The sequence below is a fragment of the Ambystoma mexicanum genome, chromosome 3q (genome assembly GCF_040938575.1).
Source record: "Ambystoma mexicanum isolate Mex_15411 chromosome 3q, UKY_AmexF1_1, whole genome shotgun sequence".
Taxonomy (NCBI): domain Eukaryota; kingdom Metazoa; phylum Chordata; class Amphibia; order Caudata; family Ambystomatidae; genus Ambystoma; species Ambystoma mexicanum.
In genome coordinates, this window is record NC_090926.1 from 112,094,883 (window position 1) to 112,109,186 (window position 14,304).

Sequence of the window (14,304 nt, forward strand, 5' to 3'; positions counted from 1 at the left end):
AGGAGTGGGCAATGGGTGAATGGAGGTACCAGGGGCTTTGGGAGGGAAGGTGAATGAGGCAGCCAGGGCTGGTCGATAAGGAGAGCACCCTGGAATGTGACAGTGGCCAGGAGCATGGAACTTGAACTGTAGATAAGACCTGCGTGCCTAACTCCACTTGACCGGTGTCCTTCCACAGGGTGCTAATGTAACTTCATGACTTAAAATCCATCTCCAGCCTTTATTTTAATATGGTCATGAAGAGGTTTTACCTTTTGCCATATGCTTTGTCAATAGTTTGCTTAGATATAGTTTGCCCCCAGACTGTCTTGAGCAGTCCTAGATCGCTCCCTTACTAAAGAAACCAACCGTGGATATAGATGTAGCAGCCAACTATCAGCCTATTGCGAATGCTCCATTTTTGGCTAGAGTTGTAGAACAGATCATCTCAAAGAAGCATTGTAAAACATTGTAAAAGTCAGGCCTCAAATGGGGGCAAGTGGCTTTTCTTGCTTAGCTACTAGTATCCCTCATGGAACTGCACACCTGCTCTGGTGATACATAATCCACCTTTTGCACTTGATGGAGAACCGAGACAGCCCTGATCTATGTCTGTAAAGAATTGCTTTGGAACTCGAACAACCATTATGAAATGCTACCAATCATGTTACATTTGTCAGCCGAATTCTACACCCAGAACCACCTGATCTTTCTGGATATCTGGAGTTCAGTGTCCAGGGTGTCAGATGAATCCCTAAGAGGGTTTCAAGCCTTCCTTAAAAACGGACACATCTGTGTAAACCAAAATCGACTTAAGACTTCTGCCATTTGAGAGACTTGCAGTGCCCCTCAGGGATCATCAAGACAAAGAGAGGTGTAAGGGAAACAGTGCCCACACCTAACAAACCCTCAAAATAGGTTCAGAAACCTTTAGCAGCAAACAAGACAATGTTAGAGGGCAAGTCAATCTATTGCATAGTGGGAAATGTCACCCAAAGAGTAATGGCATGGGAAACATAGTGCCTCAATCAAAACTCGTGGGGCAGTGGATACACAATATAAACAATTTTATTAATTCCAAAATCAATCTTAAAATGCAATCAGGTTGCTAAAAACACAAATAAATGACCATTACTTAATAAAAAAAAGTCAATTACACAGTGCAGCAGAGTAAACAGACAGTATTACGTAATATGGGCTTCTTAAGTCCAGCCCTATAAGGTTATCAAGAGAAAGTGTTTTGCGCTGTGCAAATTCAAACAGTCCACCATATCAAACACTCCACTCGTACTAATCAGCATTCATTCATACTCATTCTTACTCTCATCAGATTCTTGCAACATGTTTCTTTCCAATGTCATGTGTGCAAGTTTATTGGAAATTCATCAGGGACTGTCTGTGATCCACTGAATGCATTGATCTCAAAAGAATATTTAAAAAGAAAGATTATTCAATACAAATGCATAAGAGAACTACAAGTGGACTCATGTATTGTATCATTCATTACATGTGGGCACTACGTAACCCAAAAATGAAGGAGAAAGTTACAGAAGGCCCATCAGTTGTTTCCTGGATGCCAGCGATCAGGTGTATCACCTGCAATAGAACAGGCAATGGTATAAATATCCCTCAGGGATAAGCCATGTGCCCCCCCCCTGTTTTAAAAATATTAAACACCTCTACCTGATATTCTACAAGAACTGGAAGTATGTTTCATTGCTATGCAGATGATCCACAATTCCATTTTGAATAATCAAACAGTGACCTAGACAATGCATAATACCTACCATGCTGTTTGGCGAGAAACTGGCTTAGTTTGTAGTGTGCTAACCCTGAACTTGCAATTATTAGTACAGCAGCACATTATTAAACAAAATAATAGTCCCCTCCCACTCTTAGTATACAGTGCCTCACTTCCCATCTTACAATAAGTCGAAACTCTAGAGATCATTTGCGATTCCTAACCTCACAATTCTTTCAACGCAAATGTTTGTACCCCTTCGACCAGTTGCTATATCTGACTTTTCAAAAGAATTTGTCAATTTCTTCTTGAAGATAACTTGGGCTTTACCGCAAGAGCTGTAGTTGGGGCAAACATAATTACTGTATATCATTATTTATGGAAGCAATGACAAAAACAATGCCCAGCCCTCCAAGATAGCATGCCTGGCAACACCAACCTTCCTTAAACTTCATTGGCTACCAGTACATGCCCGAATCATATTGAAAGTAGCGACTCACAGTAAGCTCTGCACCGTACCAAACTCCCCGTATGCTCCTGCTTAGACCTCCAAGGTTCACCCATAATCCATGAAGTTCTATGAGCCCTGACTCCCATTGCTACTATGGAGAGAGAAACAAAAAAAATGTTGTGTCTTTTTCCAGAAAAACTTTCACTTCTCTTTGGATTTGGCAGTACAGCATTATTAGCCTTAACATTAATGTTTCTTACAAGATTTAATACACTTCAGTCATCAGTGCAAAATAAGCATCATTAACAAAATATAGAATAGCATAACTTACTTGCACGCCTAACTTGCGTTGGAGTCTGCCTACAAGTGTATTTTACTGTGAGTCGTGTTCATCTTGGTATTTGAGCTCCCACTAGTGCTGGTTGTGATTCCAACATAACATGTTTAGGGCACAGAGTTCTGAATTGTACCATGTTATTGTTGCTTTGCTCCCTGCTTGTATTTCTTTTCCTTTTTTGAGAAGGTGACGTGATGTGAACTCTAGATTGTTTTGTTATGTTATGTGAGATCTGTGGGCTTGACACATGGAAGACCTCTTGAGTATCCTCTGGGTTTGACACATTGAGGACTTCTAGACTATTCTCTAGGTTAGGTACAGGGAGGCCTTCTAGACCAGGGCTCTGCAACCTTTGGCTCTCCAGATGTGTAAGACTACATCTCCCAATAGCTTTAACTGAGTCAGTGGTGAAGGGTCATGGGAGTGGTCAAATGCATTATAAGAGCCTTGGGCTGCAGGCCCTGGTTCTAAACTATCCTCTGGATTGACCCATAGGGGGGTCTTCTAGATGATCCAGCTGAGTCTGACGCCTTTTGTGGTATTCAACACTACTACAAGCGTTGGCGATTACAATATGGATGAGATGAATGCTAGATTCAGGTGAAGAGGCTTGTGTCGGCATGATCTCATGTTTGCTAGAGGTAGTGATCTGCAAGCAATCAAACCATATTCAAGTTTGAACAGCTAGGCAAATTATTTTAATGTCAAGAGTGAGCTGCAGCCTGTATTTGGCTGTCTGAATGCAGCCAAATTGTCTACTTGCTCTGCCACTCGGAGATGTGCTGGGTCCGGAATCAGGTAAGGAATCAAATAATGTCCGTGATCTAACCTCTTCTTCTTTCTTTTCCTTTTGTCTAGGAGCTCTGGATTCGAGGCGGGCGTGGCAGAAGACTGGATGCTGACTTGGAGACACGGTGAGCGTACGCTGCTGGATGCAGAATAAAATGAAGCATGAGCTGCTGTTCGGGCGTGGTTTAAATAGCCTGCAAAGTAGTCCCAGGTAAGAAGTTCCCCAGAACCACACCCGAGTAAAACATAGTCCCTGTAATAAAATAGTCCCATCCAGGCCTCACGTTGGCTTGGACTCATTTGCAGCATGGTCTGCATAAGGTAAGTAAAGTCTATTAGCCTGGCGCCTATGGCCTATGGCGCCAGGACTGATTTCTATGAGGAGCCTGGCGCCTAAGACGCCAGGACTGAATCCAAACAGTTGGGGTTTTAATGAGTATCTGGATGCCTGCTCCCGGGGCTGATGGACTCGATCCAGATGCCTGGGGGTAGGCATCATGAAACCGGTTTGTCGCCTTCAGCGTGTGATTTGGCTGTCTTAACTGTGAAATCGAATTTGGAGAGCCTGCCCCATGCCACCGAACAATTCCCTCGCAGCAATGCTAGTTATTCCTCCTCCCCCCCGTGTTCCTGTAGTGTTGGTTTCCCTGTGTTTTATTTCCTCTTCAGTTTTTTTTAGTTCCGCCCTTAGTGTTTTCCGTATGCCGCCGGCTCCTGCAATAGCCTCCCCCCCCAGACAACCACCTTCATTGCTTCCCACACCGTGCCCCAGTGTTCTACGCTGCCCATGTTTGTTTCCAAGTACCCTTCTAGCTTGTCCCTTAACTCCTCCGCGAAGGCTTGGTCTGTCAGGGCATCCGGGGTCATACGCCACAGTGGTATAGGTGGTCTGAGGCCCCTCACTGTCCACAGCACCTGCAGCGGGGAGTGGTCCGATATTGACCTGCCCAAGTATTGAGCAGAGGCCATTTGTGGCTGATAATTTTTGGGCACGAATATGTAATCTATCCTGGTGTGCAAGGCGTGGGCGGGGCAGAGAAGTACGAGTACTCTTTGTCCGTTGGGTGGAGTTCTCACCACACTTCGACCAGGACTAGGGATTATATCAGCGCGTTGAGTGCCACGGTTGCTGCATCGTTTCTGGTTACTGGTGATCTAGATCTGCCCAGTTCCCAGTCCCTTACGCAATTAAAGTCACCGCCCCAGATGCAGAGGCTGTCCTGGCAGCCAGCTAGTTTGGCTCCCAGTGTGTCTAGGTGCTTTGGGATTCCATGGTTGGGGAAGTCTGAGTTTATTATGCAAATTTCGGTCTGCTCGATCCGTCCCCTCACTAGCAGATAGCGACCCTCCCGGTCCGCCTCCCAGCTTGACACCTTAAACGGAACCAAAGGGCTGATCCAGACAAGTACCCCCTGGGCGTATTTGCAGTAGGGAGCTCCATAACACTGCCCATCCCAGTGGTCGCTCAGCACCCCCAGGGTTTGTTGGGTCAGATGGGTTTCTTGGAGCAAGTCTATGGACACCTTCTTCCTGTTAAAGAAGGATTTAATTCTATTCCTGCGCATGTAGGTGCCCAGGCCTCGAACATTCCATGTTAGGATTCTAATGTCATTTGCCATTTCGGCATGTACAACCCCACCGGCTGGATCCAGAACCATCCAGCCACTGATCTCGCCCCAGCAGACATGCCAATCGCTTGCCCCAGCCAAGTTCACCCGCCACCCCACAACCTGCAGTAGTACTCTCGCCCCTCATGTTACATGCCTCATTTTGCGCTGAGATCTCATCGCTTGCGTAATAAGAAACCAAACAAATTAATAACCAAACCAGAACTAGAACTGGGTAACTGCGCTCAGCAGCCACCTTGTGTCCGTGGTGCTCGAGCGCCCCTGCAACTGACTGGCCCTCCAGGGCCAAGGCATGAGGGCTGTGGTGTGTCAGCAACCAGCCGACACTGAGCGGTTCGTGGAGTGTGCACCTTCGCCCAGTCGGAGCTCCCCGCTTGCCCTGCCTCATAAAATACTGTGGCGGTCATCTCAATGTTCTTTTGCGCCCGAGCAGGCTTCACTTGATGCGTTCACCCCCCCCCCCCCACCCCAGTGGCTTTCTGAATCAACGTTCCTCATGTAACAGCTTCACGGCCATCGTCCAGGTTGTTGTGCTCCAGCCACATGTTGGCCGCGACAGGCGTTTCAAGAAAGATGGCGCGCCCTTTGTAAAGGACCTTGAGGCGGGACTGGTACATGAGCATATATTTGAGGTTCAGTTTCCTGAGTTTCAGTTTAACTGGCACAAAGGGGTTCCGGGCTCTCTGCACCGCTGGGGTGTAGTCCGGATATATGGCTATTTTGGCGTTATACCGGTGGATCACTCCTCCCTCTCAGGAGAACCTCAGAATGATTTCACTATGGTGGAAGTTCAGTATCCTAGCTATCATGGGTTGCGGATGCGAACCCGGAGGCGGCCTTTTTCGTAATGATCTGTGGGCAATTCCACCGTGAACCCCTGCGACAATTTCTCCACTCCAATCGCCTGGAGTATCATGTTTTAAATGAAGTCCGTTAGGTTGGGCCCTTCCATTCCCTGCGGGACCCCCAGAACCCGTATGTTATTACGCCGGGCTCGCCCTTTGGCATCTTCTGCTCGGACTTCCAGCGCTGCATTCTTCCTTTCGAGCTCCGTCAGTCGCCTCTCCAGGTCGCTGGTGGTTCCTGCTGTCTCCTTCAGGGTCGTTTTGGCCGTGGTGACTCTTTGCGTGAGGTTTCTCCTATCTTAAGAAAAACACAGGTTTGGCAGAAAAAGTCACAAAACCACAGCGCTTGTATGAATAAACATAAAGAGTGCACATAGGCTGCAGGTGGCTGAGAGGTGTGGGAATACTGCCAAGTACAACCCACTGTTGTGGAAACAATTAGAACACGGGCAATTCTCAGTCGCACTGCGCCCAAGAGTGCAATATAGGCATGTGTTGCAAGTAATTGAAGAGAGATGTGGTTATAAGTTTGATGGTATTATTTGCAAAGTAGCCTGACACGTGTCGGAAAACTCTCTCACGGCTTCGCAATTGCGTTAATTTCAGCACAGCGTGATGTGAAAGGAAGCAGCTGCTTCCTTTCACATCACTTTGGCTTTTCCTGCTGTGCTGAAATTACCGCAATTGCGTAGCCGTGAGAGAGTTTTCTGGCACTGTCCTTCATTCAATTTATCTTAGGTCCCATCTCCCATTTACAGCCTCGGATGAAGAGTTGTTTTAGACTCGAAACACGTGTCAGGCCACTTTGCAAATAAATCCATCAGACTTATAACCACATCTCTATTCAATTACTTGCAACACATGCCTATATTGTACTCTTGGGCGCAGTGCGACTGAGAATTGCCCGTGCTCTAATTGTTTCTCATATCTTGTCTCATCAGTTGCATGTCCGACTTGATCTCCCCAATTCTGGTGTTGATGAAGGTACGTAGGGCTGCAATTGCTTCGAGCACCTGATTGTCACTGCTAGCGGGGCTCTCTGCGGGTTGTGCTTGTGTTTCTGGGGTGGCCTGTGGTTGCCCTTTCTGTTTGGCATTGAAGGAGTCCATGATCGTTTGTTGTTTTGTTTTTGTTTCGTGGATGGCATGGTCCCAGTAATGGTCGAGAGTGGAGAGGGATGTAGTGGTCTTGCGAGGGTAGTATTGCGCCTGGTGATTCACGTGTTGCGTCTAGGGACGAGCTGCTCGCGGTTTATAGAGATTGTAGGCCCCAGGATCTTTGTAGTATAGCATGCGGTGTGCCTCGGTACGCAGCCCCGAGTGCTTTGTTTCAATGTTTCAATGTTTGACCCATCCAGTACCTTCAGCAAATAATCGCCCTGGGTCGTTCGTTGTTGCATGGGTGACCACGACAAATTATGTCCAGGAGTCACCGGGACCCAGCCCCTCTGCACGTAGTGTGGCTCTCTCGGTGGGCCTCAGACGTGCGGGCGCGCCACGTACCTCTTATCCCCTCTGGGGTCTTCCCGTGTGTACCAGGTCCCTCGAGCTCGCACCCGCCTGCCAGAGTCCTGGCGGGTCGGTCTCTGTGTCCCTCAATGTCCTCTGCCACGCCTTCTCGGTGTGTCGGGCGGGCTCACTCAGAGTAGAACTTCCAGCCGCTCCACCCCCTCACTGCTGAGGCAGTGTCAGCCATCTTGAAGCCCAGGGGGTCTCAAGTTTGCTGTAGTCTCTTCTCCCGCCCGCACTCCGATTTTAGGATTTGTGCAGTCCGGAGGCTGGGAAACGCTTGTCGGAGCCTCCAGTGCGGGTCAAGTCGCTCGGTCTTGCCTTTTATTTAAAGAACGCAGGATCTTTCCAGGATCTGGGCAGGAGCCGCGGTTGAAAGCGTCCTCACGGCATGAGCTCAAGCCACGCCCCCCCTTGCTGGCAGCCATCAAGTGTGGAGCAGAGATTGTGTACTGGCCAGAGCAAAGATTTTTGCCGCCTGCGTTAACATCCACCCAGGCAAGGTAGCCACATTTTCTGCACCTGGGGCCTCACTGTTGGTGGTGCCCTACGCTGTTGCCTAATGTAAGCTGCCCTCCTAGCATACAATTTGGCAGAAGCTGGCCCCAATATGCATTCTTCATTGTAGGCAAATGTTTCGGATCTTGTGGGAATTTTGGCTCTGACATCTCTGCTTCTTGATTTGCAGTGTTTAGGTATCTCATTGGAAAGGCCGACGGTGTTCCTAGAAAACTGAGTGGGTGAGGAGATTTGGAAAGGAAATGTTGTTACTTTGGCATTGTCATAAAAACAATTTAGATTGTGAAAGGTTGCAGGCAGAGCATCAAACCTCATTGTGTTGTACTAGACAGAAGCTTTACTGTCTCCTTAGTAACGTGACATAAATATGAGCAGTGACTTGTACTGTTGAGAAGAGAGGGCAGGAAGATCCTATGCTGGTCGTTCTAAGTAGTGCTATAATAGTATAGGGTGTACGGTTACAAAATGTCTTCTGCGGCTGCAATAGATCATCTTAGAGTCTAGATGAAGTGCTGAAAAGCGCATTTATCTCTATGCATGCCAGAAAGTAAGAATAATGGGATGGATAAGGGTTCTCATTGCCATAAGTCAATAGCTTAGCTGTCAGTTTCCCCTTGCACGCCCCGTGAAGCTAAGCATTAAGCCATTGGCTGACAGCCTCTGCACAGGTGGGCCAAGGCTGCTGAAAAGGAATTCGAGATGAAATAGATCATGTTATGTTGGTTGCTTGTATAACACTTAGAACCATCCGGGAGCAGCTTTAAAGCTGTTGGAGTAGATGTACACGGAGATCCTGAGGGTAGGGAGGGTGGACGGGGTATAAGAGGAAGCTAAGGAAGAAGTAACAAAGAAAAGGAGCCAACTTAGTGTTGGGTGATGGAAGAAGAGTGGGAGAAGCAGTGCTTTCCCACGCTGAGTTCTGTGACTGCACTAACCTTGCCTCTATATTGAACATGTGCCATGCATGTAGTGTCTCAGAGTGAACTTCTTCGTGCCAGAATTGTGTGCCCACAAACACCCTTTTCTGTATGGGTGAGTTAGCAGGAAACCCAAAGGACACACTCATGTTTGGGCTTCAGTCCACAGGCCACCTGCTCGATGCATTGTCCTGAGCCTGAATCTTTAGCACTCTTTGAGACATGGTAGCAACCCATTGGCAGGTGCCTGCAGCTTTGTGGGGACTGGTTCCCCACTTGAGCTGTTGCTCAGTTAGCCCATGCCTCTATGTCCCACATGCTTTGGGCTGTCTTCCTTCCATATTCACACCAATGGAGATTATTATTTCCCTTGCCTCACAAAACGATTGCCGCCCGTGTCTCATGCACATGAAAAGATTTCTCTCAAAAGCATAGCTCCCAGTTTCACCAACTCCCCCTCCCCACCAATCGTACTATCATGGCTCAGTATCCCCAGCACAGTCCCCATTCCCAAGCTTGGAAAGCATTAGGGATCAGCCGAGAGCAGCTACACCTGGAAGGAAGGGGTCGCTTTCAGCATCCACAATGCCTATCTGTCTGGCACCATTCAGAGTGGATCTTAGATCCAGGGAACAAGGTCTGCCACAGCACTCGCCCTTGAGCCAAACACAAAGCTCTGGGAGAGGACCTAGCACACATAGTTATTCAATGTGATATAGTCAGGGTTCTAATCATAGTCTGCAACACATATTGTGATGGGCATATTTTCGATTTCTAGTCATTCCGGTGGCTGCAAATTGTGGCACTGCCATTTGCTGATGTTCAATTGCACAGATCCTCCACTTTATAATGCCCTGCATATTATTGGCATGGTCGCTGTAAGAATAAATATGAAGGTCCTCTACTCTTGGGCACTAATTCTGAGAAGGCACCAACTCTGGTAGAAGGCTCCGGCTCTGATATTAATGGTTCCTTGAGTGCACTAATGTTATGTTACATAAGATTTGTGACGTTTACGTGTACTTGTGCAGCCAGTCGCATTAGGAATAATGGTGACATGGTGCAGTAGCAGTGAGGTTTATTAGGAGCACTTTCCACAATAACATTTACTGGTGGTAATTAAAGATTTAAACGCTTGGGTTTAAGAGGGGAGGCGTTTTTGGATTTTCCCAATTCACTTTTCATTCAGATTAATACACATAGAGAGTACGTATTTAAATCCTCTATTTGAAGTCACAAGATATTGAATCTCCATTGTGTATCATTCCTATGGTGGATATGACAGTTCTCTAAGATCCCACCTCTGATGCCGCATATCGAAGGCCATGATAATCATGCAAGGGATTAAGAATAGGGGGACCGAGTGTCGCCTGGCAAGTAAAGCATTGATATGGATGCCATTTTGTTGCGCTAAATTTGGAGTAAAAGGGGCCTGGGTTATAGTTCCAAAGATCTCCAGTCCTTACCACCTACGAAATGGTGATCTTCTGTTCCTTACTTTGCTAGCCAGTCCATTTGTTTAAACTAGGGATCTGTAACCTGTGGCTCCCAGATCTTTGGGAGTATGACTTATTATCACTGAACATTTACTATGCTTGCTTGGGGAGTTGTAGTCTAAAACATCTGAATAGCTAAGGTCCATATACCACTGGTTTAAACAGTTTGCCTGGCAAGGTATCTAACTGGTACTCTGATGGCAGTAGTTTAGGTTTAGGAGGGAAGGGATTGAGAAACAGAAATTATGACTCCCGTATTGGTTAGCAAAATGAAAGGGAACAACTACAATGTTTAAGTGATATACCCGTCAAGTGGTTCAGATAACCATACATAAATTATGAGGGAAGATATTGACTAGGATCCACTAGAGTGCAAACGTGTGAATGTGTGTGTGATGAATTAAGTACTATTAGATGTGTTACCGGGGATATAAAATGCATCTTGGCATATAATAATGCTGTCTAGTGAAACCTAGCTTCCATATCAAATATATTGTGGAAGGCAACATTTAAGGAATGAGAGACTTTGAGCGAGTAATGTCACCCATGGAGTCTGACCACGTAGCAGTACTGCTAACTTGTGGGTACCAAAACCTCTCATGTTTTGGGTCAGGAGAGCTCTGTAAAGAGGGGTCAAAGCCCTAGTCATTGGTTAATTCTTCGGTTAAATTTTCATTGGCAGATTATTAATGGTTTGGTTTGAAGGAATCTTACCTGGGTTCTGTTAAAAAAAAGAGGGTGAACTTGGGAATAATATAAAACGTTAATTGTTGCATTACTGGTAGCAGGGAGCACTTGGTTGGATGTGAAATAAAATTGGAGTCTGAACATTCCTAAGTTTCAACTGCATGAGTTTCATTAACAGTCCCAGAATGTATCAGACAGACCCCCCAACTCTGGAGCAGTGGCGTCTGGGAGCTTATTAACTGAAATGGCCTATTACTCTGATACAATTAGGCTTTTTTACTTGCACTATTGAAAACGACCATATTATGGATTATGTTTTATAACGAAAGATAGAGCAACATATTTTAAACTTCAATAAAGCAGTATCAGAGGGGCAATATTGGCATATTGAAAAACATATGTGGTACAGTATCAAATGCTGTCTTTATTTGAGTTTGGCAATGCACTACTTCATTTTCTTCGCCAAATGAAACCTGCACCCCTAAAACCAGTTCAGGCCCCTTATCTCAGGCCTCCACTATAATGAACTTATTGACCCTGTTTTGTTGTCTCTGTACTTACTCCCCTATGAAGCAAGATCCTATCTCAAGATTTGTTTTATGCCGTGAAAGTGGATCACAGTTGCCTGAACTGGGTGATAAAAGAATGACCATATCATAATAAGAGCAACATGTGTATCAAGCCTCTGATGTGGGAAACCTAGGCCTGCCTAGCCAACTATCAAATTCTAGCTCCTACTAGGAATCATTTGCTGTAAAATATATTATACGTTGACCTCATTTTACAGTGTTGTTCGTGTCTCCTGGCCGATAGTCACAGCTATGTATAGTGCCTCTATGCTTAACCGGGCCTGATCCATTGCAGCTTTTTTGAGATCGATAAATGAGTAACAACTTCGGTTTGGATGATTAATGTATGTAAATATGTCCTATGTACAGCGCTTAGGCGTAAGCGCTATATAAATAACAAATCATCATTATATTTGGGTGCTTTCTTAGTGCTGGGCCCTGCATTTGTGGGAAAAGGATTAGCAGCTTTCCGTGTGCTAGTCCTTTTCTGAGTGTTTGGATTTAGGTGGGGGTGTGGTACCAGAAGCATTGTGCCTTTGTTACGCGCTCCATTTGTTGCCAAGGATCCTTTCTGCCCTATGGATATAGAGATGGGGCAGTGCCATGTATGGCAGTGCCATGTATCTGCAGAACGTTGGGTCTGTGTTCTGGCAGGGGTGTGTATGGGAACGGCCGGTCAGTGATTGTCAGCTAGGAGGTGACCATTGAGAGGGTTAGTGGGATATGGGATGTAAGCGGACTGAGGAATCTGATTATGAGCTGGGGAAGCTATTGGGTTTCCTTGTAGAAAGGGTCACTGCAGATTTGACGACATTGCGCATGTGTATAGCAGTCCCTATAACAAAAATGTGGGATAGTGCGCAGTTCCCTCGCCGTACAATACTGTTTCATGAATGGGCTGAGATTTAATAGCTAGCACGCAACAGTATTTTTATGTGAAATTGATTCTGCTCCGATTAAAAATATTCCGTGCTGATGTCTTTCTTACAGTCGCTTTTGGTATACATGGAATTAGGTCTTTGCTTTGCAAAGTAATGGGAGATACACAGCGAGTGTTACAATAATTTAGCAAAGGCTTTTGTAGTGACGTGTTTCTAGTTGGAAGGCATGTTTTTACTCTTTAGAACACTCTTGGCTTTTGTCTTTGTGCATTACTTATTTGGCATGTCTGATCTTTCTCACCAATTTTTTCGAGAATAGAAGTGTGAGGACCCTTTTCCAACACCAGGACTTTCCAGAACCTCAGACTACAAACTTGTCTTCCCAATGACTAATCCCCCTCACTAGCGTGAGAAGGGGGTTTAGATTCTATTATAATATATATAGTATATATTATATACTAATAGGAGAAGAAGTGTTTTAAATGTTTCTGTTTTGACAAATCAAATGATTGCAAATGTATTCCCCCAGGCAAAGCTGCCCCCATAACTGTCCTAAGGCATAGCAGTCTGAACGGCAAAGAACTAGGAAGATGTGCCAACTGCAGCGTTTCTCACCGGCCACCAAAACCGACTGGCTAAAAAGAGGGGGCTGGGAGGAACCCCAGACAAAAGTCTTCTATAGCAATAGGCAGGAGAAAACATAGGAATAATAAGCTCCTTAGTCTTCAACATCAAACATTTAAAACACTTAAAGTCATACCAACCTATGGTACCTAAACAGTAAACTAAAGAAGTTAAACACTTAGTTCTCCTGTAGATTAAGAATTTTACTAATCCCCCGCCCCCCAAGGGGTGAAAGGATTGTTGGTTCCAGCCCAAGTGTTGATGAAAGGAATCATAATAGAAACAAAACACATCGCATCACTACTCTGGAGAAACAGAATTGGAACGGCAAACCTTTGGTAGAAGGCCCAAGTGGGAGTCAAAGGGACACCTTATTAACATGTTATAGGACAGCTAAAAAGCAAAAGACTTGAGGGCCGTGTGCACCCAGAATAGTGTACCCCAAGTCTGTCCTTAAGTACACCATTTTGTACCAGTAAACCTTTCTAAACCCAGAAAAAGATTACGTCTCCAGGAGGCAGAAGCGGGATGGAAGAGAGGGGCCACACCTGAAACCTAGCAGGTAGGTGTTAAATAACATCCTTACTAAGAAGAGCCCAACCAGGGGACACTGATGACAGAGATCTTTCCTAAATCCTTGAAAAAACCCTGGAAGAGCTAAATTCATCAAGCCATAAAGACGGAGACCCTCAGACCCCCTGAACCCCTGAAAAAAAGGAACTCTGCTATCATGACCATAGGGAGATGCTTACATAAACCTGACCCGTAAGAGACAAATTTGGCAAAGAGGAACTTATCTATATCCAATCACTCCCATCATAGTGATGCCTGAACTCCCTTCTGGAAGCGCTAGGTGCATGGACCGATCCCCTCCTCCCCATGGTTGATAAAACCCCTAGGGGAACATAAAGCAACCAAAAGAGGATCCACTAAACACCAAGCCTTGAGAAAGAATCTAGACTGCAAAGAAAACTGATCACTAAACAGTTGATATGACGCTGCTATAAGGAGGAGGACTAACCTTCGTCTTAGTAAATCTGAACTATCTAGATACCCCCAGCACTTTATTGCAGAACAATCTCCAGAGGGAACCAAAAAAGGTCTACCTGCTATGCAGACGGCTAAGTGAACCCAGTCACTAATGAAGTGTCTCCTTGAGCAATTGTACTGACAGACACTTGCGGGGATGGCTAATGCTGAGTTGCTGAAACACCCAGTGACAGAGAGGCCGTAATAACATGAATGGAAGAGAACACCCCTCCCAGACCCCTCCATGCCACTGAGGGAGATTCTCCCTTCCTAGGGAAAAGATAAACTTCCTCTACTTATCTAA

The 14,304-nt window shown here is 45.8% G+C and overlaps 1 protein-coding gene and 1 long non-coding RNA gene across 2 annotated transcripts in view; one reads left to right on the top strand and one right to left on the bottom strand.

The window, feature by feature from the left end:
- The window catches only part of SMUG1 (single-strand-selective monofunctional uracil-DNA glycosylase 1), a 253,233-nt gene that overhangs the window by 185,325 nt on the left and 53,604 nt on the right, over positions 1-14,304 (top strand). The gene's annotated exons all lie outside the window — the stretch shown is intronic.
- The window catches only part of LOC138582183 (uncharacterized), a 199,209-nt gene that overhangs the window by 177,915 nt on the left and 6,990 nt on the right, over positions 1-14,304 (bottom strand). The gene's annotated exons all lie outside the window — the stretch shown is intronic.